General features: G+C 42.0%; 1 protein-coding gene across 1 annotated transcript in view; it reads right to left on the bottom strand.

Annotated features, from left to right (window-relative positions):
• Positions 1-20,772, bottom strand: part of LOC139420577 (type-1 angiotensin II receptor-like) — a 32,931-nt gene extending 12,159 nt beyond the window's left edge. The window contains exon 1 of the mRNA XM_071170761.1: positions 20,530-20,772. The gene's annotated coding sequence lies outside the window, so the exon portion shown is untranslated. The remainder of the gene's footprint in view (positions 1-20,529) is intronic.
• Between the last annotated feature and the right edge of the window lie 489 nt (positions 20,773-21,261).

Here is a 21,261-nt window from a genome sequence, read left to right on the forward strand (position 1 = left end):
AAAATCCTGGCCTGTTGAGGAGTGACAGACTCCATCCTAGCTGGAGGGGTGCTCTCATCTTATCTATGAACATTGACAGGGCTCTAACTCCCCTAGCTCCACAATGAAATAGGGTGCAGGCCAGGCAGCAGGCTGTTAACCAGCCTGCCAGCTTAGTGGAGTCTGCCACTAGCACAGTCAGTGTAGTCAGCACAGCTATCCCCACTGAGACAGTGTCTGTGCCTCGACCTAGGTTGGGCAAAACTAAACATGGCGGTGTTCGCCTTAGCAAACTCACAGGAATAAAGACCTCCTCCATTCCTCTCATTATTGAAAGAGATTGTGAAATCTCACATCTCAAAATAGGGCTACTTAATGTTAGATCCCTCACTTCCAAGGCAGTTATAGTCAATGAACTAATCACTGATCATAATCTTGATGTGATTGGCCTGACTGAAACATGGCTTAAGCCTGATGAATTTACTGTGTTAAATGAGGCCTCACCTCCTGGTTACACGAGTGACCATATCCCCCGAGCATCCCGCAAAGGCGGAGATGTTGCTAATGTTTATGATACCACATTTCCATTTACAAAAAAGATTTCTGCATTTTCGTCTTTTGAGCTTCTAGTCATGAAATCTATGCAGCCTACTCAATCACCGTTTATAGCTACTGTTTACAGGCCTCCTGGGCCATGTACAGCGTTTCTCACTGAGTTCCCTGAATTCCTATCGGACGTTGTAATCATGGCAGATAATAGTCACATTTTTGGTGACTTTAATATTCACATGGAAAAGTCCACAGACCCACTCCAAAAGGCTTTCGAAGCCATCATCGACTCAGTGGGTTTTGTCCAACATGTCTCTGGACCTACTCACTGCCACAGTCATACTCTGGACCTAGTTTTGTCCCATGGAATAAATGTTGTGGATCTTAATGTTTTTCCTCATAATCCTGGACTATCGGACCACCATTTTATTACGTTTGCAATCGCAACAAATAATCAGCTCAGACCCCAACCAAAGATCACCAAAAGCTGTGCTATAAATTCTAAGACAACCCAAAGATTCCTAGATGCCCTTCCGGACTCCCTCCACCTACCCAAGGACATCAGAGTACAAAAATCAGTTAACCACCTAATTGAGGAACTCAATTTAACATTGCGCAATACCCAAGATGCGGTCACACCCCTAAAAACAAAAACATTTGTCATAAGAAACTAGCTCCCTGGTATACAGAAAATACCTGAGCCCTGAAGCAAGCTTCCAGAAAATTGGAACGAAAATGGCGCCACACCAAACTGGAAGTCTTCCGACTAGCTTGGAAAGACAGTACTGTGCAGTATCGAAGAGCCCTCACTGCTGCTCGATGATCCTATTTTTCCAACTTAATTGAGTATAATATGAACAATCCAACATTTATTTTTGATTCTGTCGCAAAGCTAACTAAAAAGCAGCATTCCCCAAGAGAGGATGGCTTTCACTTCAGCAGTAATACATTCTTGAACTTCTTTGACAAAAAGATCATGATCATTAGAAAGCAAATTACGGACTCCTCTTTAAATCTGCGTATTCCTTCAAAGCTCAGTTGTCCTGAGTCTGCACAACTCTGCCAGGACCTAGGATCAAGAGAGACGCTCAAGTGTTTTAGTACTATATCTCTTGACACAATGATGAAAATAATCATGGCCTCTAAACCTTCAAGCTGCATACTGGACCCTATTCCAACTAAACTACTGAAAGAGCTGCTTCCTGTGCTTGGCCCTCCTATGTTGAACATAATAAACGGCTCTCTATCCACCGGATGTGTACCAAACTCACTAAAAGTGGCAGTAATAAAGCCTCTCTTGAAAAAGCCAAACCTTGACACATCAAAAACTATTCGCCTATATTGAATCTCCCATTCCTCTCCAAATGTTTCGAAAAAGCTACTCACTGCCTTCTTGAAGACAAACAATGTATATTAAACACTTCAGTCTGGTTTTAGACCCCATCATAGCACTGAGACTGCACCCGTAAAGGTGGTAAATCACCTTTTAATGGCGTCAGACCAAGGCTCTGCATCTGTCCCCGTGTTCCTAGACCTTAGTGCTGCTTTTGATACATATTGGTGTTGTCATTCGGAAACATAATGTTAACTTTCACTGCTATGCGGACAATAAACAGTTGTACATTTCAATGAAACATTGTGAAGCCCCAAAATTGCCCTCCCTGGAAGCCTGTGTTTTCAGACATCAGGAAATGGAAGGCGGCAAATGTTCTACTTTTAAACTCGGACAAAACAGAGATGCTTGTTCTAGGTTCCAAGAAACAAAGAGATCTTCTGTTGGATCTGACAATTAATCTTGATGGTTGTACAGTCGTCATCTCAAATAAAACTGTGAAGGACCTCGGCGTTACTCTGTTTAATGTCTAAGCAAACAGCTGGAGGCAGGGCTTTTCCTATAGAGCTCAATTTTTATGGAACGGTCTGTCTACCCATGTGAGAGACGCAGACTTGGTCTCAACCTTTAAGTCTTTATTGAAGACTCATCTCTTCAGTAGGTCCTATGATTGAGTGTAGTCTGGACCAGGGGTGTAAAGGTGAACGGAAAGGCACTGGAGCGACAAACCACCCTTGCTGTCTCTGCCTGGCTGGTTCCCCTCTCTACACTGGGATTCTCTGCTTCTAACCCTGTTACAGGGGCTGAGTCACTGGCTTACTGGTGCTCTTCCATACTGTCCCTAGGAGGGGTGCGTCACTTGAATGGGTTGAGTCACTGACGTAATCTTCCTGTCCAGGTTGGCGCCCCCCCTCGGGTTCGGAGATCTTTGTGGGCTATATTCTGCCTTGCCTCAAGATGGTAAGTTGGTGGTTGAAGATATCCCTCTAGCGGTGTTAGGGCTGTGCTTTGGCAAAGTGGGTAAGGTTATATCCAGCCTGGTTGGCCCTGTCCGTGGGTATCGTCAGTAGGGGCCATAGTGTCTCCCGACCCTTAAGGTCTCAGCCTCCAGTAATTATGCTACACTAGTTTATGGCCCGTCCTTGGACACTGTGCTATCTAACCTCCAAACGAGCTTCAATGCCATACAACACTCCTTCCGTGGCCTCCAACTGCTCTTAAACGCTAGTAAAACCAAATGCATGCTTTTCAACCGTTCGCTGCCTGCACCCGCACACACGCGCGACTAGCATCACCACCCTGGATGGTTCCGACCTAGAATATGTGGACATCTATGTTACGTTCCCCAGTTTATGTGTTGTAGTTTGTGTATTTGCATGTGTTTATTTCAGGAAATGGCTTCCTGAAATCCCTCAAGCAGCTGATTGGTCGACTCCATGGCTAATTGGAGAGCTGACCCCGCCCCCTCGTCAAGACACAGCTGTCTCCAATTACCCATTCCTTCAGAAGCTATATATAGCCAGTGTTCTGTCAGGAGAGAGATTTTGCTGGAGGTAGATTTGCTAGAGATTTGCTGGGAGGTCATTGCAGAGAGATTTTGCTAGAGGTTGATTTTGCTGGGGTTCATTGCTGGGAAGTCATTGCAGAGCGATTGAATGTGATAGAGGTTGATTTCGCTGGGAGTTCGTTGCTGAGAGTTGGTATGTTCTGTGAGTTTGTTGCTCAGGTAGAGCTTAGTTGATGTCCTTTGTTTCTTAGTTTGTTTGTGAAATTGTTTAATATTCTGTTTCATTTGTTCCCAGGGGGAAAGGGGAAGGCACCTTGGGAGTGCTTAGGCAAGAGGCCCGCGGGCATACATATACCCGTAGTATATTCACTGTCTAGGCACACTAGGTAAGACCTGGGTGGACCACCCCCTGTATTTTGGTTAGGGCACCAGGTGGTGCTAAATTAGGTAAGTAGTGGGTAGGCAGGTAAGATAGGAGAGGGGGGGGGGGGCTTTGAGATTTACTTTCTTTGCTTTGGTTCCGTCCAGCCCCTTTTCCCCATATTACCGTGTAAAGGAATAAAGTCATTGTAAACGGTACCACATTCTGCCTGTTGTCATCCTTACTCGCACCTACAGTCCATACCTTTTTCACTTCACGGAGAGTTTAGTTGTAGCAGGGTGTTGCGTTCCCTCTTCATAGAGGGGTGCGTAACAATCTATAAGTACCTAGGTGTCTGGCTAGACTGTAAACTCTCCTTCCAGACTTATATCAAACATCTCCAATCTAAAATCAAATCTATAGTCGGCTTTCTATTCCGCAACAAAGCCTCCTTCACTCACGCCGCCAAACTTACACTAGTAAAACTGACTATCCTACCGATCCTCGACTTCGGCGATGTCATCTACAAAATTGCTTCCAACACTCTACTCAGCAAACTGGATGCAGTTTATCACAGTGCCATCCGTTTTGTTACTAAAGCACCTTATACCACCCACCACTGCGACCTGTATGCTCTAGTCGGCTGGCCCTCGCTACATATTCGTCGCCAGACCCACTGGCTCCAGGTCATCTACAAGTCCATGCTAGGTAAAGCTCCGCCTTATCTCAGTTCACTGGTCATGATGGCAACACCCACCCGTAGCACGCGCTCCAGCAGGTGTATCTCCCTGATCATCCCTAAAGCCAACACCTCATTTGGCCGCCTTTCGTTCCAGTTCTCTGCTGCCTGTGACTGGAACGAATTGCAAAAATCGCTGAAGTTGGAGACTTATCTCCCTCACCAACTTCAAACATCTGCTATCTGAGCAGCTAACCGATCGCTGCAGCTGTACATAGTCTATCGGTAAATAGCCCACCCAATTTACCTACCTCATCCCTATACTGTTTTTATTTATTTACTTTTCTGCTCTTTTGCACACCAGTATCTCTACCTGTACATGACCATCTGATCATTTATCACTCCAGTGTTAATCTGCAAAATTGTAATTATTCGCCTACCTCCTCAAATCCAGACCTCCATGGGTTGATAAATTTGATTTCCATTGATAATTTTTGTGTGATTTTGTTGTCAGCACATTCAACTATGTAAAGAAAAAAGTATTTAATAAGAATATTTCATTCATTCAGATCTAGGATGTGTTATTTTAGTGTTCCCTTTATTTTTTTGAGCAGTGTATATCATTAGGAGGAAGTTACGCTATCTCAGCACATAAACTAAATTATGTTTTAAATTATGTACTAAATTATGTATATGTTTTATTCAAAAATGGATTCAATTATTTATTTTTTAATAATAAAAACAATAATCTAAAAAAATGCAAAAAATTCTAAAGACCTGTTTTTTCTTTGTCATTATGGGGTATTGTGGGGCGGAAGGTAGCCTAGTGTTTAGAGCATTGGGCCAGGAACCGAAAGGTTGCTGGATCGACAAGCTAAAAATATGTTGTTCTGCCACTGAACAAGTGTTATGTTCGTCGTCCTCGTCTGAGGAGGAGTAGGAGAGATCGGACCAATGCGCAGCGTGGTAAGTGTCCATGTTTTTAATAAAATACCTGAACACTGAACAAAAATACGACAAACGAACAGTCCTGTACGGTGAATTGAAAAACACTGAACAGAAAATATTTACCCACAAAACACAGGTGGAAAAGGCTACCTAAGTATGATTCTCAATCAGAGACAACGAACGACACCTGCCTCTGAATACCAGGCCAAACACATAAACGCAACATAGAAAAATAGGCTACCCACCCCAACTCACGCCCTAACCAAACTAAAACAAAGACATAACAAAGGAACTAAGGTCAGAACGTGACAACAAGGCAGTTAACCCAGTTAACTTGTCGAGGAACACCAATGCCATCCTGCACTCTTTCATGTTGACGAAACGGTCTTTCACTCTGTCATACAGTACACACTTTTATTTTTTGATGTTCTAGGCTACCTGGCTAAAATGCTTGCTTGCTAGTCTAACTTCCATTCATGGGCAGGGTTAGCTAGTTATCATTAGCCTTCTACATCTAGCTACATATTGAACTTCCATCCTCTCAAACGGATTGGATATTATTTACACTTTTTTTTAACCAAGGGAGGCCAAATGCTCGCTGGCTTCCCTTGCATTCAATGCTATGGGCGTCATCAATATAATACTCTTTTTGACCAGACAGTATCAGATAGATGGGTTACACATACATAGACAGAGGGGCGCTGTTTCTCTGGTGAGATAAATTCAGCCCTTGCGAATTGAAGGAAAATTATGAAACACAGGGAGATTAATGATAAAATATATTTTTTCTGATTTCCCTTGGAGTCCATGAACACACATCACTGACGGTAGTTATGGTATGGGAGCAGTGAGGGCCACAACTAAACGCTTAGTGGACAGCCAAGAAAGGAGGTGACTGTAAGACAAGTGATTTACTGGTGCTGTGCCCAGTGATCCCAGGCTAGAGCCTGAAGGTAGGAGGGGGAGGGAGGGAGGATGAAGCACAGAGGGGAGAGGAGGGCTGGATGGAGAGAGGGAGGAAGGAGGGTGGGTGTAAGGGCAGAGGAGGGAGAGAAGGGAGGAGGGAGGGCGTAAGGAAAAAGGGGAGAGGAGGGAGGAGGGAGGGTGTAAGGGCAGAGGGGAGAGGAGGGCGAGAGGGAAGAGGGAGGAGGCAGGATGGAGGGAGGGAGGGAGGGTGTAAGGGCAAAGGGGAGAGGAGGGAGGAGTGAGGGAGGGGGGATGAAGCCCAGAGGGGAGAGGAGGGCTGGATGGAGAGAGGGAGGAGGGAGGGAGGGAGGGTGTAAGGGCAGAGGGGAGAGGAGGGAGGAGGGAGGGTGTAAAGGCAGAGGGGAGAGGAGGGAGGGTGTAAGGGGAGAGGGGAGAGGAGGGCGAGAGGGAAGATGGAGGGAGGGTGTAAGGGCAAAGGGGAGAGGAGGGAGGAGTGAAGGAGGGGGGATGAAGCCCAGAGGGGAGAGGAGGGCTGGATGGAGGGTGTAAGGGCAAAGGGGAGAGGAGGGAGGAGTGAGGGTGGAGGGAGGGAGGGAGGGAGGGAGGGAGGAGGGAGGGGAGGGGAGGGCAGGAGAGAGGATAGGAGGGCAGGAAGGAAGGGGAGGGCAGGATGGAGGGGAGGGGAGTGGAGGGCAGGATGGAGGGGAGGGGAGAGGAGGGCAGGATGGAGGGGAGGGGAGAGGATGGCAGCATGATAAGATGAGGGCACATAACATAATGGGGGTAATAAAACCTGGGAAACCACAGACAGGAAGGAAAATAGCCCCTTGACAGCTAGTAGGAAGATACACCTCCTACCCACATTGACCAGAACAGGAGCACATTGCACATTAGCTATTGCAAGATTTAAGACCCAAATGATGCATGCCAGGGAAATGGGACATGATTATTCATCCTCTCCTAAATGTTGAATCCCTGACATCATCACTGACATCATCACTGACATCATCACTGACATCATCAACATGTTCTGTCAGAATAATTATTCTAAAACGATTTGCTTGGATCCTGAATGGTGATTGGTTGATAGCAGGGAGCACCACATTCCCCACATTCCACAGGTAATTCCTGTTAACAGTTCCATTAGATTCATCAATGCACACCCACTGTCCCACAGCCAAGCCAGTCAATTTATAAACATAATCTCCCCCGGAAGAAAGCACCTAGACAATATTTTTCCATGCTACTAGCCTATGCATTTGGTTTTGTACTGTGGGCGTTAATATAAGCCTCTGTATGCCTATCTGACCTGTGCAACATGTTGATGTTTTGTGTTGTGATCTCCACCATGCCATGCATATGATCGTGACGAGACTGACAGCTTCTCTGATCCACATATGAACTTATCAGGATCATTAAAACACGTTCAAATGCACATAGTTTGCAGTCATTTCAGCTACTTGATGCAGATCAGACCCACATATTATTTAACTATGTTTATTAAAAAAATACATTAAAAAAAAATGTGAAATTGTGTCTCAGATACACTCAACTAAAAGGGGAAAGGTCTTTACTTCGTCCAGTTGTATACATCCAGTCTTAAATACAGAATTTAGTGTAAAAACGAAATTATTGTGGGAAAAAAGTACTGTTCAACTTTCAAAAAAAACACACACCAAATATAATTCCTTTAATGAGATGCTTGACATGGTCCCGCTGTCTTATTGTTCATGATCTGAAAACAAAACGGGATCCTAGATCAGCACTCAGTCTCAGACACCTTGTAAATATGGGCCCAGAAGTACACAGCATATAAAGCGAATAGGTGAAGAGTTGGTGAATAACACTCATATATCCCAGGGTTAGTTATGTCTAAGAAGAATAACACTCATATATCCCAGGGTTAGTTGTGTCTAAGAAGAATAACACTCATATATCCCAGGGTTAGTTGTGTCTAAGAAGAATAACACTCATATATCCCAGGGTTAGTTATGTCTAAGAAGAATAACACTCATATATCCCAGGGTTAGTTATGTCTAAGAAGAATAACACTCATATATCCCAGGGTTAGTTATGTCTAAGAAGGCTAAAAAGGAAGCATGGAATTTCTGACTGACCATACTGCCATGGTTATATACTGAACAAGAAGATGTGAGAGAGCTTCCCTGGGGGTGAGAGAATACAGACCTGGCTTGGGAACCAAACATTTTAGGTTCAAACCCCGCATGTACAGATTGTCAACATATGAAATGGAAAGATTAGGGTTGTGTCTGTATGATTACATATGGTTCAAAAGTCCTATGAAGGAAATTTAAATGTGAATTAAATCTGGAGGGAAACATAATGGGGATGCATTACAGTCTGGAGGGAAACATACAGTGCCTTGCGAAAGTATTCGGCCCCCTTGAACTTTGCGACCTTTTGCCACATTTCAGGTTTCAAACATAAAGATATAAAACTGTATTTTTTTTGTGAAGAATCAACAACAAGTGGGACACAATCATGAAGTGGAACGACATTTATTGGATATTTCAAACTTTTTTAACAAATCAAAAACTGAAAAATTGGGCGTGCAAAATTATTCAGCCCCCTTAAGTTAATACTTTGTAGCGCCACCTTTTGCTGCGATTACAGCTGTAAGTCGCTTGGGGTATGTCTCTATCAGTTTTGCAAATCGAGAGACTGAAATTTTTTCCCATTCCTCCTTGCAGAACAGCTCGAGCTCAGTGAGGTTGGATGGAGAGCATTTGTGAACAGCAGTTTTCAGTTCTTTCCACAGATTCTCGATTGGATTCAGGTCTGGACTTTGACTTGGCCATTCTAAAACCTGGATATGTTTATTTTTGAACCATTCCATTGTAGATTTTGCTTTATGTTTTGGATCATTGTCTTGTTGTAAGACAAATCTCTGTCCCAGTCTCAGGTCTTTTGCAGACTCCATCAGGTTTTCTTCCAGAATGGTCCTGTATTTGGCTCCATCCATCTTCCCATCAATTTTAACCATCTTCCCTGTCCCTGCTGAAGAAAAGCAGGCCCAAACCATGATGCTGCCACCACCATGTTTGACAGTGGGTATGGTGTGTTCAGCTGTGTTGCTTTTACGCCAAACATAACGTTTTGCATTGTTGCCAAAAAGTTCAATTTTGGTTTCATCTGACCAGAGCACCTTCTTCCACATGTTTGGTGTGTCTCCCAGGTGGCTTGTGGCAAACTTTAAACAACACTTTTTATGGATATCTTTAAGAAATGGCTTTCTTCTTGCCACTCTTCCATAAAGGCCAGATTTGTGCAATATACGACTGATTGTTGTCCTATGGACAGAGTCTCCCACCTCAGCTGTAGATCTCTGCAGTTCATCCAGAGTGATCATGGGCCTCTTGGCTGCATCTCTGATCAGTCTTCTCCTTGTATGAGCTGAAAGTTTAGAGGGACGGCCAGGTCTTGGTAGATTTGCAGTGGTCTGATACTCCTTCCATTTCAATATTATCGCTTGCACAGTGCTCCTTGGGATGTTTAAAGCTTGGGAAATCTTTATGTATCCAAATCCGGCTTTAAACTTCTTCACAACAGTATCTCGGACCTGCATGGTGTGTTCCTTGTTCTTCATGATGCTCTCTGCGCTTATAACGGACCTCTGAGACTATCACAGTGCAGGTGCATTTATACGGAGACTTGATTACACACAGGTGGATTGTATTTATCATCATTAGTCATTTAGGTCAACATTGGATCATTCAGAGATCCTCACTGAACTTCTGGAGAGAGTTTGCTGCACTGAAAGTAAAGGGGCTGAATAATTTTGCACGCCCAATTTTTTAGTTTTTGATTTATTAAAAAAGTTTGAAATATCCAATAAATGTCGTTCCACTTCATGATTGTGTCCCACTTGTTGTTGATTCTTCACAAAAAAATACAGTTTTATATCTTTATGTTTGAAGCCTGAAATGTGGCAAAAGGTCGCAAAGTTCAAGGGGGCCGAATACTTTCGCAAGGCACTGTAATGGGGATGTATTCTAATCTGGAGGGAAACATAATGGGGATGTATTACAGTCTGGAGGGAAACATAATGGGGATGTATTACAGTCTGGAGGGAAACATAATGGGGATGTATTACAGTCTGGAGAGAAACATAATGAGGATGTATTACAGTCTGGAGGGAAACATAATGGGGATGTATTACAGTCTGGAGGGAAACATAATGGGGATGTATTACAGTCTGGAGGGAAACATAATGGGGATGTATTACAGTCTGGAGAGAAACATAATGGGGATGTATTACAGTCTGGAGGGAAACATAATGAGGATGTATTACAGTCTGGAGGGAAACATAATGGGGATGGATGTATTACAGTCTCGAGGGAAACATAATGGGGATGCATTACAGTCTGGAGGGAAACATAATGGGGATGTATTACAGTCTGGAGGGAAACATAATGAGGATGTATTACAGTCTGGAGGGAAACATAATGGGGATGTATTACAGTCTGGAGGGAAACATAATGGGGATGTATTACAGTCTGGAGGGAAACATAATGGGGATGTATTACAGTCTGGAGGGAAACATAATGGGGATGTATTACAGTCTGGAGGGAAACATAATGGGGATGTATTACAGTCTGGAGGGAAACATAATGAGGATGTATTACAGTCTGGAGGGAAACATAATGTGGATGTATTACAGTCTGGAGGGAAACATAATGGGGATGTATTCTAATCTGCTTTAAGGAGCAGATATGCATTTGAATGTTAATTTTAGGTAAAATATTAGGTAATTCTCTAGATGTTCTTGAAATGTTCAGAGGACCTCCAAGACAAGATACAAAGTATATTGTTGGGTGCAGGTAGACTAGTTTTACATTGTTGGGTGGCAGGTAGCCTAGTGGTATATCGTTGGGTGCAGGTAGCCTAGTGGTATATTGTTGGGTGGCAGGTAGACTAGTGGTATATTGTTGGGTGGCAGGTAGACTAGTTTTATATTGTTGGGTGGCAGGTAGCCTAGTGGTATATTGTTGGGTGGCAGGTAGCCTAGTGGTATATTGTTGGGTGGCAGGTAGACTAGTTTTATATTGTTGGGTGGCAGGTAGCCTAGTGGTATATCGTTGGGTGCAGGTAGCCTAGTGGTATATTGTTGGGTGGCAGATAGCCTAGTGGTATATTGTTGTGTGGCAGGTAGACTAGTGGTATATTGTTGGGTGGCAGGTAGCCTAGTGGTATATTGTTGGGTGCAGGTAGACTAGTGGTATATTGTTGGGTGGCAGATAGCCTAGTGGTATATTGTTGGGTGCAGGTAGACTAGTTTTACATTGTTGGGTGGCAGGTAGCCTAGTTTTATATTGTTGGGTGGCAGGTAGCCTAGTGGTATATCGTTGGGTGCAGGTAGCCTAGTGGTATATCGTTGGGTGCAGGTAGCCTAGTGGTATATTGTTGGGTGGCAGATAGCCTAGTGGTATATTGTTGTGTTGCAGGTAGACTAGTGGTATATTGTTGGGTGGCAGGTAGCCTAGTGGTATATTGTTGTGTGGCAGGTAGCCTAGTTTTATATTGTTGTGTGGCAGGTAGACTAGTTTTACATTGTTGGGTGGCAGGTAGCCTAGTTTTATATTGTTGGGTGGCAGGTAGCCTAGTGGTATATTGTTGTGTTGCAGGTAGACTAGTGGTATATTGTTGGGTGGCAGGTAGCCTAGTGGTATATTGTTGGGTGCAGGTAGCCTAGTTTTATATTGTTGGGTGGCAGGTCGCCTAGTGATATATTGTTGGGTGGCAGGTAGCCTAGTTCTATATTGTTGGGTGGCAGGTAGCCTAGTGGTATATCGTTGGGTGCAGGTAGCCTAGTGGTATATTGTTGGGTGCAGGTAGACTAGTTTTACATTGTTGGGTGGCAGGTAGCCTAGTTTTATATTGTTGGGTGGCAGGTAGCCTTGTGGTATATCGTTGGGTGCAGGTAACCTAGTGGTATATTGTTGGGTGGCAGGTAGCCTAGTGGTATATTGTTGGGTGGCAGGTAGCCTAGTTCTATATTGTTGGGTGGCAGGTAGCCTAGTGGTATATTGTTGGGTGGCAGGTAGCCTAGTGGAATATTGTTGGGTGGCAGGTAGCCTAGTGGTATATTGTTGGGTGGCAGGTAGACTAGTGGTATATTGTTGGGTGGCAGGTAGCCTAGTGGTATATTGTTGGGTGGCAGGTAGCCTAGTGGTATATTGTTGGGTGGCAGGTAGCCTAGTGGTATATTGTTGGGTGGCAGGTAGACTAGTGGTATATTGTTGGGTGGCAGGTAGACTAGTGGTATATTGTTGGGTGGCAGGTAGCCTAGTGGTATATTGTTGGGTGGCAGGTAGACTAGTTTTACATTGTTGGGTGGCAGGTAGCCTAGTGGTATATTGTTGGGTGGCAGGTAGCCTAGTGGTATATTGTTGGGTGCAGGTAGACTAGTTTTACATTGTTGGGTGGCAGGTAGCCTAGTTTTATATTGTTGGGTGGCAGGTAGCCTAATGGTATATCGTTGTGTGCAGATAGCCTAGTGGTATATTGTTGGGTGGCAGGTAGCCTAGTGGTATATTGTTGGGTGGCAGGTAGCCTAGTGGTATATTGTTGAGTGGCAGGTAGCCTAGTGGTATATTGTTGGGTGGCAGGTAGCCTAATGGCATATTGTTGTGTGGCAGCTAGCCTAGTGGTATATTGTTGGGTGGCAGGTAGCCTAGTGGTATATTGTTGTGTGGCAGCTAGCCTAGTGGTATATTGTTGGGTGGCAGGTAGCCTAGTGATATATTGCTGGGTGGAAGGTAGCCTTGTGGTATATTGTTGGGTGTCAGGTAGCCTAGTGGTATATTGTTGGGTGTTTTGGAAACCCATTTCTTGTACCTATCTCTTTCAATGTACCCACACTGGTCCACAACAGTGGGAACATTTAAAGAACTCAGAAACAGTTTTTTCTCATCATTCTTGTATCGCCAAATAAATATTTTGTGCACCCTGATACAAACATGTCAGCATGACCAGTCGTGACTGGACGGTTTTAGTATTTTGGGAACCTATCTCATGTCATATCCCCACAATGTTCCCACAACCTAAAGAAACATTCTGGGAACCTATCTCATGTCCTATCCCCACAATGTTCCCACAACCTAAAGAAACATTCTGGGAACCTATCTCATGTCATATCCCCACAATGTTCCCACAACCTAAAGAAACATTCTGGGAACCTATCTCATGTCATATCCGCACAATGTTCCCACAACCTAAAGAAACATTCTGGGAACCTTTAATATCGAACAGACTAAATTTGCTTTGGAAACATTCTTGTAACATCAGGTAAATGTTTTCTGCATCTTAACCTGAATAAATCAGGGTTTCTGATACACCTCATACACATGGTTATGGGCTTTAACAACAGAAGACACCTGTACCATGTCAGATACAGAGTTGAAATGTATTACATTTGGAGTTTTCATCCTAATATTACACTGTATATACAATGCTCAAAAAAATAAAGGGAACACTTAAACAACACAATGTAACTCCAAGTAAATCACACTTCTGTGAAATCAAACTGTCCACTTAGGAAGCAACACTGATTGACAAAACAATTCACATGCTGTTGTGCAAATGGAATAGACAACAGGTGGAAATTATAGGCAATTAGCAAGACACCCCCAATAAAGGAGTGGTTCTGCAGGTGGTGACCACAGACCACTTCTCAGTTCCTATGCTTCCTGGCTGATGTTTTGGTTACTTGAATGCTTGAATGCTGGCGGTGCTTTCACTCTAGTGGTAGCATGAGACGGAGTCTACAACCCACTCAAGTGGCTCAGGTAGTGCAGCTCATCCAGGATGGCACATCAATGCGAGCTGTGGCAAGAAGGTTTTCTGTGTCTGTCAGCGTAGTGTCCAGAGCATGGAGACGTTACCAGGAGACAGGCCAGTACATCAGGAGACGTGGAGGCCGTAGGAGGGCAACAACCCAGCAGCAGGACCGCTACCTCTGCCTTTGTGCAAGGAGGAGCACTGCCAGAGCCCTGCAAAATGACCTCCAGCAGGCCACACATGTGCATGTGTCTGCTCAAACGGTCAGAAACAGACTCCATGAGGGTGGTATGAGGGCCCGACGTCCACAGGTGGGGGTTGTGCTTACAGCCCAACACCGTGCAGGACGTTTGGCATTTGCCAGAGAACACCAAGATTGGCAAATTTGCCACTGGTGCCCTGTGCTCTTCACCGATGAAAGCAGGTTCACACTGAGCACATGTGACAGATGTGACAGAGTCTGGAGACGCCGTGGAGAATGTTCTGCTGCCTGCAACATCCTCTAGCATGACCGGTTTGGCGGTGGGTCAGTCATGGTGTGGGATGGCATTTCTTTGGGGGGCCGCACAGCCCTCCATGTGCTCGCCAGAGGTAGCCTGACTGCCTTTAGGTACCGAGATGAGATCCTCAGACCCCTTGTGAAATCATATGCTGGTGCAGTTGGCCCTGGGTTCCTCCTAATGCAAGACAATGCTAGACCTCATGTGGCTGGAGTGTGTCAGCAGTTCTTGCAAGAGGAAGGCATTGATGCTATGGACTGGCCCGCCCGTTCCCCAGACCTGAATCCAATTGAGCACATCTGGAACATCATGTCTTGCTCCATCCACCAACGCCACGTTGCACCACAGACTATCCAGGAGTTGGCGGATGGTTTAGTCCAGGTCTGGGAGGAGATCCCTCAGGAGACCATCCGCCACCTCATCAGGAGCATGCCCAGGCATTGTAGGGAGGTCATACAGGCACGTGGATGCCACACACACTACTGAGCCTCATTTTGTCTTGTTTTAAGGACATTACATCAAATTTGGATCAGCCTGTAGTGTGGTTTTCCACTTTAATTTTGAGTGTGACTCCAAATCCAGACCTCCATGGGTTGATAAATTTGATGTCCATTGATCATTTTTGTGTGATTTTGTTGTCAGCACATTCAACTATGTAAAGAAAAAAGTATTTAATAATAATATTTCATTCATTCAGATCTAGGATGTGTTATTTTAGTGTTCCCTTTATTTTTTTGAGCAGTGTATATCACAGAAGACTGAAGTATAACAAATTTTTTTGACATAGAAACACCTGGATTTTCTGCGTAAAAATAAATAAATAACTTGTTTATTTATGTAATTTTGAAAACTTGAGACTGCAGGAATGGGCTACAAGAACCGTTGTAGAATCATCTGCACTACTGGACAGTTCATGTCTTTTGGGAACATCTCGTTTGTGATGTCCCCACAATGTTCTCACGAGACTGCTGAGTTGTCTCTGCGATGGATTTTAAGGGTTTGATGTTTGACTTTTGCCTCGCAGTGTCATGGCTAATGGAAATGTTGGCATGGGGAGCCCCTTTCTGCTTATTTCTGTTGACAGTAAATTCTTCCAAGTGATTTGTCACAACTACAGAACACACTTCTGGCTGGTGAAAGTGCTCTGTCATATCCTGTCTATGTTACAACAGAGAGCTATTATTAATAATTAAAGTGCTTCAGCAGAGATATCCCTAGTACAGAGCTGTTGTCTAGTGGGGTTTGAGGGTTCTCTACACATCAAGTTTCAGGTTTGAATATTCACATGCAGTGAAATTACTTTCTTGCAAACTCAAAACCTAACAATGTAATACTAGAAAAAAACACATGAGAAATAAAAAATAAATAGGAAGGACACAATACGTAAGTAAGTAATCATATGATATACAGGGTCAGTTCAGTACCATATTAACAATGTACAGGGATACCTGCACATCTCTCTCTCTCCCTTTCCATCGTACTCCCCCGATCTCTTCACCTCTCTCTCTCTCTCTCTCTCTCTCTCTCTCTCTCTCTCTCTCTCTCTCTCTCTCTCTCTCTCTCTCTCTCTCTCTCTCTCGCTCTCTCTCTCTCTCCCTAGTTCTCCCTGGCCTCTCCATCTATCTATCTCTCCCTTTCCCTAGTTCTCCCTGGTCTCTTCACCTCTCTCTCTCTCTCTCTCTCTCTTTCTGTGTGGTTTAAATCTTTAATTCTAGAAGTTCATTAAAGAAAGCAGGACTGTAGTTGGGCAGGATGTGAGTCATATTCTCTGTGGGTTTCTGGGGTACTAGATAGCTGCTTTAAGTTCATTGGTTCAACATAACATGCTCTATGTACATACACCCACATTAGAGCTACCCAGAATATGTCCACTACCGTATGTATATCCCCGATAGGAAAGGGTCATGTCATCAAATGTACTGTATGTTTAACAGTTCTCATATGAGTGCTGGGTTGTCACATCCACACACACACACACACACACACACACACACACACACACACACACACACACACACACACACACACACACACACACACACACACACACACACACACGGTCTGCCACTGTGAGGATGATCAGCTGTCTATCCTGTCTCCCTGTAGCGCTGTCTTAGGCGTCTCACAGTACAGACATTACAATTTATTGCCCTGGCCACATCTGCAGTCCTCATGCCTCCTTGCAGCATGTCTAAGGTACGTTCACACAGATAAGCAGGGACCCTGGGCATCTTTCTTTTGGTGGTTTTCAGAGTCAGTAGAAAGGCCTCTTTTAGTGTCCTAAGTTTTCATAACTGTGACCTTATTTGCCTATCGTCTGTAAGCTGTTAGTGTCTTAACGACCGTTCCACAGGTGCATGTTTATTCATTATTTCTGGTTCATTGAACAAGCATGGGAAACGGTGTTTAAACCATTTACAATGAAGATCTCTGAAGTTATTTAGATTTTTACGAATTATCTTTGACAGACAGGGTCCTGAAAAAGGGACATTTCTTTTTTTGCTGAGTTTAGATAGACACACATAGACAGACAGACAGACAGACAGACAGACAGACAGACAGACAGACAGACAGACAGACAGACAGACAGACAGACAGACAGACAGACAGACAGACAGACAGACAGACAGACACACTGACTGCACCTTGATCTCATGAACTCACTGTAGACAACCATCATGCTGTTCAAAACAAACCTCTCTCACTGGACGTACAGAACTTTATGATGTTATAATGTAATAATGTCAAAATGTGATGATGTTATAACGTCATAATGTTATAATGTCATAATGTTATAATGTTATTATCTAATTATTTCATGATTTTTTGATGTACAACGTCATAACATGTATTAATATAATAATGTCAAAATGTGATGATGTTATAATGTAATAATGTAATAATGTTATAATGTAGTAATGTAATAATGTCATAATGTAATAATGTAATAATGTCATAATGTGATCATGTCTAATGTTATGATGTTGTGATGTTATAATGTAATAATGTAATGATGTGACAATGTTTTTATCTAATTATTTAATGATGTTATGATGTAATAATGATATGATGAAATAATGTTACGTTGTAATGATGTTATGATGTAATAATGTTATTATCTAATTATTTTATGATGTTATGATGTAATAATGTTATGATGTAATAATGTAATAATGTTATGATGTAGTAATGTTATGATGTAATAATGTAATAATGTAATAATGTAATAATGTAATAATGTAATAATGTTATGATGGAATAATGTTATTATTTTATTATGTAACTATTTTATGACGTTATGATGTAATAATGTTAAGATGTTATGATGTAATAATGTCATAATGTTATGATGTAATAATGTCATAATATTATGATTTACTAATGGTATGATGTAATAATGTTATAATGTTACGATGTTATGTTTTACTAATGTTATGATGTAATAATGTCATAATGTTATGATGTAATAATGTTATAATGTTATGATGTAATAATGTCATAATGTTATGATGTAATGTAATGATGTTATGATGTAATACTGTAATTATATTATGATGTAATACTGTAATGATGTTATGATGTTATGATGTAATAATGTAATTGGGTAATAATGTAATGATGTAATGATGTAATAATGTAATGATGTAATAATGTAATGATGTAATGATGTAATAATGTAATAATGTTATGATGTAATGATGTAATGATGTAATGATGTAATGATGTTATGATGTAATGATGTTATGATGTAATGATGTAATAATGTAATAATGTTATGATGTAATGATGTAATGATGTAATGATGTAATGATGTAATGATGTAATGATGTTATGATGTAATGATGTTATGATGTAATGATGTAATAATGTAATAATGTTATGATGTAATGATGTAATAATGTAATAATGTAATGATGTAATAATGTAATAATGTTATGATGTAATGATGTAATGATGTAATGATGTAATGATGTTATGATGTAATGATGTAATAATGTAATAATGTTATGATGTAATGATGTAATGATGTAATGATGTAATGATGTAATGATGTAATGATGTTATGATGTAATGATGTTATGATGTAATGATGTAATAATGTAATAATGTTATGATGTAATGATGTAATAATGTAATAATGTAATGATGTAATAATGTAATAATGTTATGATGTAATGATGTAATGATGTAATGATGTAATGATGTTATGATGTTATGATGTAATGATGTAATAATGTAATAATGTTATGATGTAATGATGTAATGATGTAATGATGTAATGATGTTATGATGTAATGATGTAATGATGTAATGATGTAATAATATTGTGATGAAATAATGTAATAATGTTATAATATTAATGATGTAATGATGTTATGATGTTGTTGCTAAAGCTGATTCTGCTTAAAGCTCAAATAAAGCAACAGCTAGTCCAAAAGATAAACATTGACTGAAGAATAATGTTACAGGGGAAACAGATGAATGTAAAGTCCATCATGTTACAGGGGAAACAGATGAATGTAAAGTCCATCATGTTACAGGGGAAACAGATTCATGTAAAGTCCATCATTACAGGGGAAACAGATTAATGTAAAGTCCATCATTACAGGGGAAACAGATTAATGTAAAGTCCATCATGTTACAGGGGAAACAGATGAATGTAAAGTCCATCATGCTACAGGGGAAACAGATGAATGTAAAGTCCATCATGCTACAGGGGAAACAGATGAATGTAAAGTCCATCATGTTACAGGGGAAACAGATTCATGTAAAGTCCATCATTACAGGGGAAACAGATTCATGTAAAGTCCATCATTACAGGGGAAACAGATTAATGTAAAGTCCATCATGTTACAGGGGAAACAGATTAATGTAAAGTCCATCATGTTACAGGGGAAACAGATTAATGTAAAGTCCATCATTACAGGGGAAACAGATTAATGTAAAGTCCATCATTACAGGGGAAACAGATTAATGTAAAGTCCATCATGTTACAGGGGAAACAGATTAATGTAAAGTCCATCATGTTACAGGGGAAACAGATTAATTTAAAGTCCATCATGTTACAGGGGAAACAGATGAATGTAAAGTCCATCATGTTACAGGGGAAACAGATGAATGTAAAGTCCATTATATTACAGGGGAAACAGATGAATGTAAAGTCCATCATGTTACAGGGGAAACAGATGAATGTAAAGTCCATCATGTTACAGGGGAAACAGATGAATGTAAAGTCCATCATGTTACAGGGGAAACAGATTAATGTAAATTCCATCATTACAGGGGAAACAGATTAATGTAAAGTCCATCATTACAGGGGAAACAGATTAATCTAAAGTCCATCATTACAGGGGAAACAGATGAATGTAAAGTCCATCATGTTACAGGGGAAACAGATGAATGTAAAGTCCATCATTACAGGGGAAACAGATGAATGTAAAGTCCATCATGTTACAGGGGAAACAGATGAATGTAAAGTCCATCATGTTACAGGGGAAACAGATGAATGTAAAGTCCATCATGTTACAGGGGAAACAGATGAATGTAAAGTCCATCATTACAGGGGAAACAGATTCATGTAAAGTCCATCATGTTACAGGGGAAACAGATGAATGTAAAGTCCATCATGTTACAGGGGAAACAGATTAATGTAAAGTCCATCATTACAGGGGAAACAGATGAATGTAAAGTCCATCATGTTACAGGGGAAACAGATGAATGTAAAGTCCATCATGTTACAGGGGAAACAGATTAATGTAAAGTCCATCATTACAGGGGAAACATATTAATGTAAAGTCCATCATGTTACAGGGGAAACAGATTCATGTAAAGTCCATCATGTTACAGGGGAAACAGATTCATGTAAAGTCCATCATGTTACAGGGGAAACAGATTCAAGTAAAGTCCATCATGTCAAGCTGCTATTGAGAGAGGAAATGCTCTTACCTGTGGATTTGAACCGGTGGGCTGCCGATGCTTCGGAGAAGGAGAGAAATCTGAAGGAGGGAGACGCAGATAAGGAGGGAGACCCAGTGAAAAGGAGCGAGGGATAGAGATAAGGAGGGAGACACAGAGATAAGGAGCGAGGGATAGAGATAAGGAGGGAGACACAGAGATAAGAAGCGAGGGATAGAGTAGTAGAGGAATAGAGAGATAGAAACCTCCTCAGTTCCAGTGATGAACGTTGCTGCTCCTGATTCAACTCCACTGGACCAATGAGATGACCAGCTGACACACACACACACACATATACACACATATACACACATATACACACACACACACACATATACACACACACACACACACACACACACACACACACACACACACACACACACACACACACACACACACACACACACACACACACACACACACACACACACACATACACGTAAACAGACCCCTCCCCTCTCGTAATGCAACGGTCAAACACCTCCTCCTTCATTACTTGTGCACAACTCTCACCCCTCCCATTATTGTGTCGAAGACCATCTCTCTCTCTTTCTTTCTTTCTTTCTTTCTTTCTTCCTCTCTCTCTCCTCCTCTCATCCTCCTCTTCCCCCCTCCCCCCTCATCCTCCTCCTCCTCTCATCATCATCCTCCTCCTCCTCTAATAATCCTCCTCCTCTTCTCCCACTCCTCCAAACCTTTATTCTCATCCTCTCTTCCTCC

Source organism: Oncorhynchus clarkii, chromosome 11 (assembly GCF_045791955.1).
Source record: "Oncorhynchus clarkii lewisi isolate Uvic-CL-2024 chromosome 11, UVic_Ocla_1.0, whole genome shotgun sequence".
NCBI classification, from domain to species: Eukaryota; Metazoa; Chordata; class Actinopteri; order Salmoniformes; family Salmonidae; genus Oncorhynchus; species Oncorhynchus clarkii.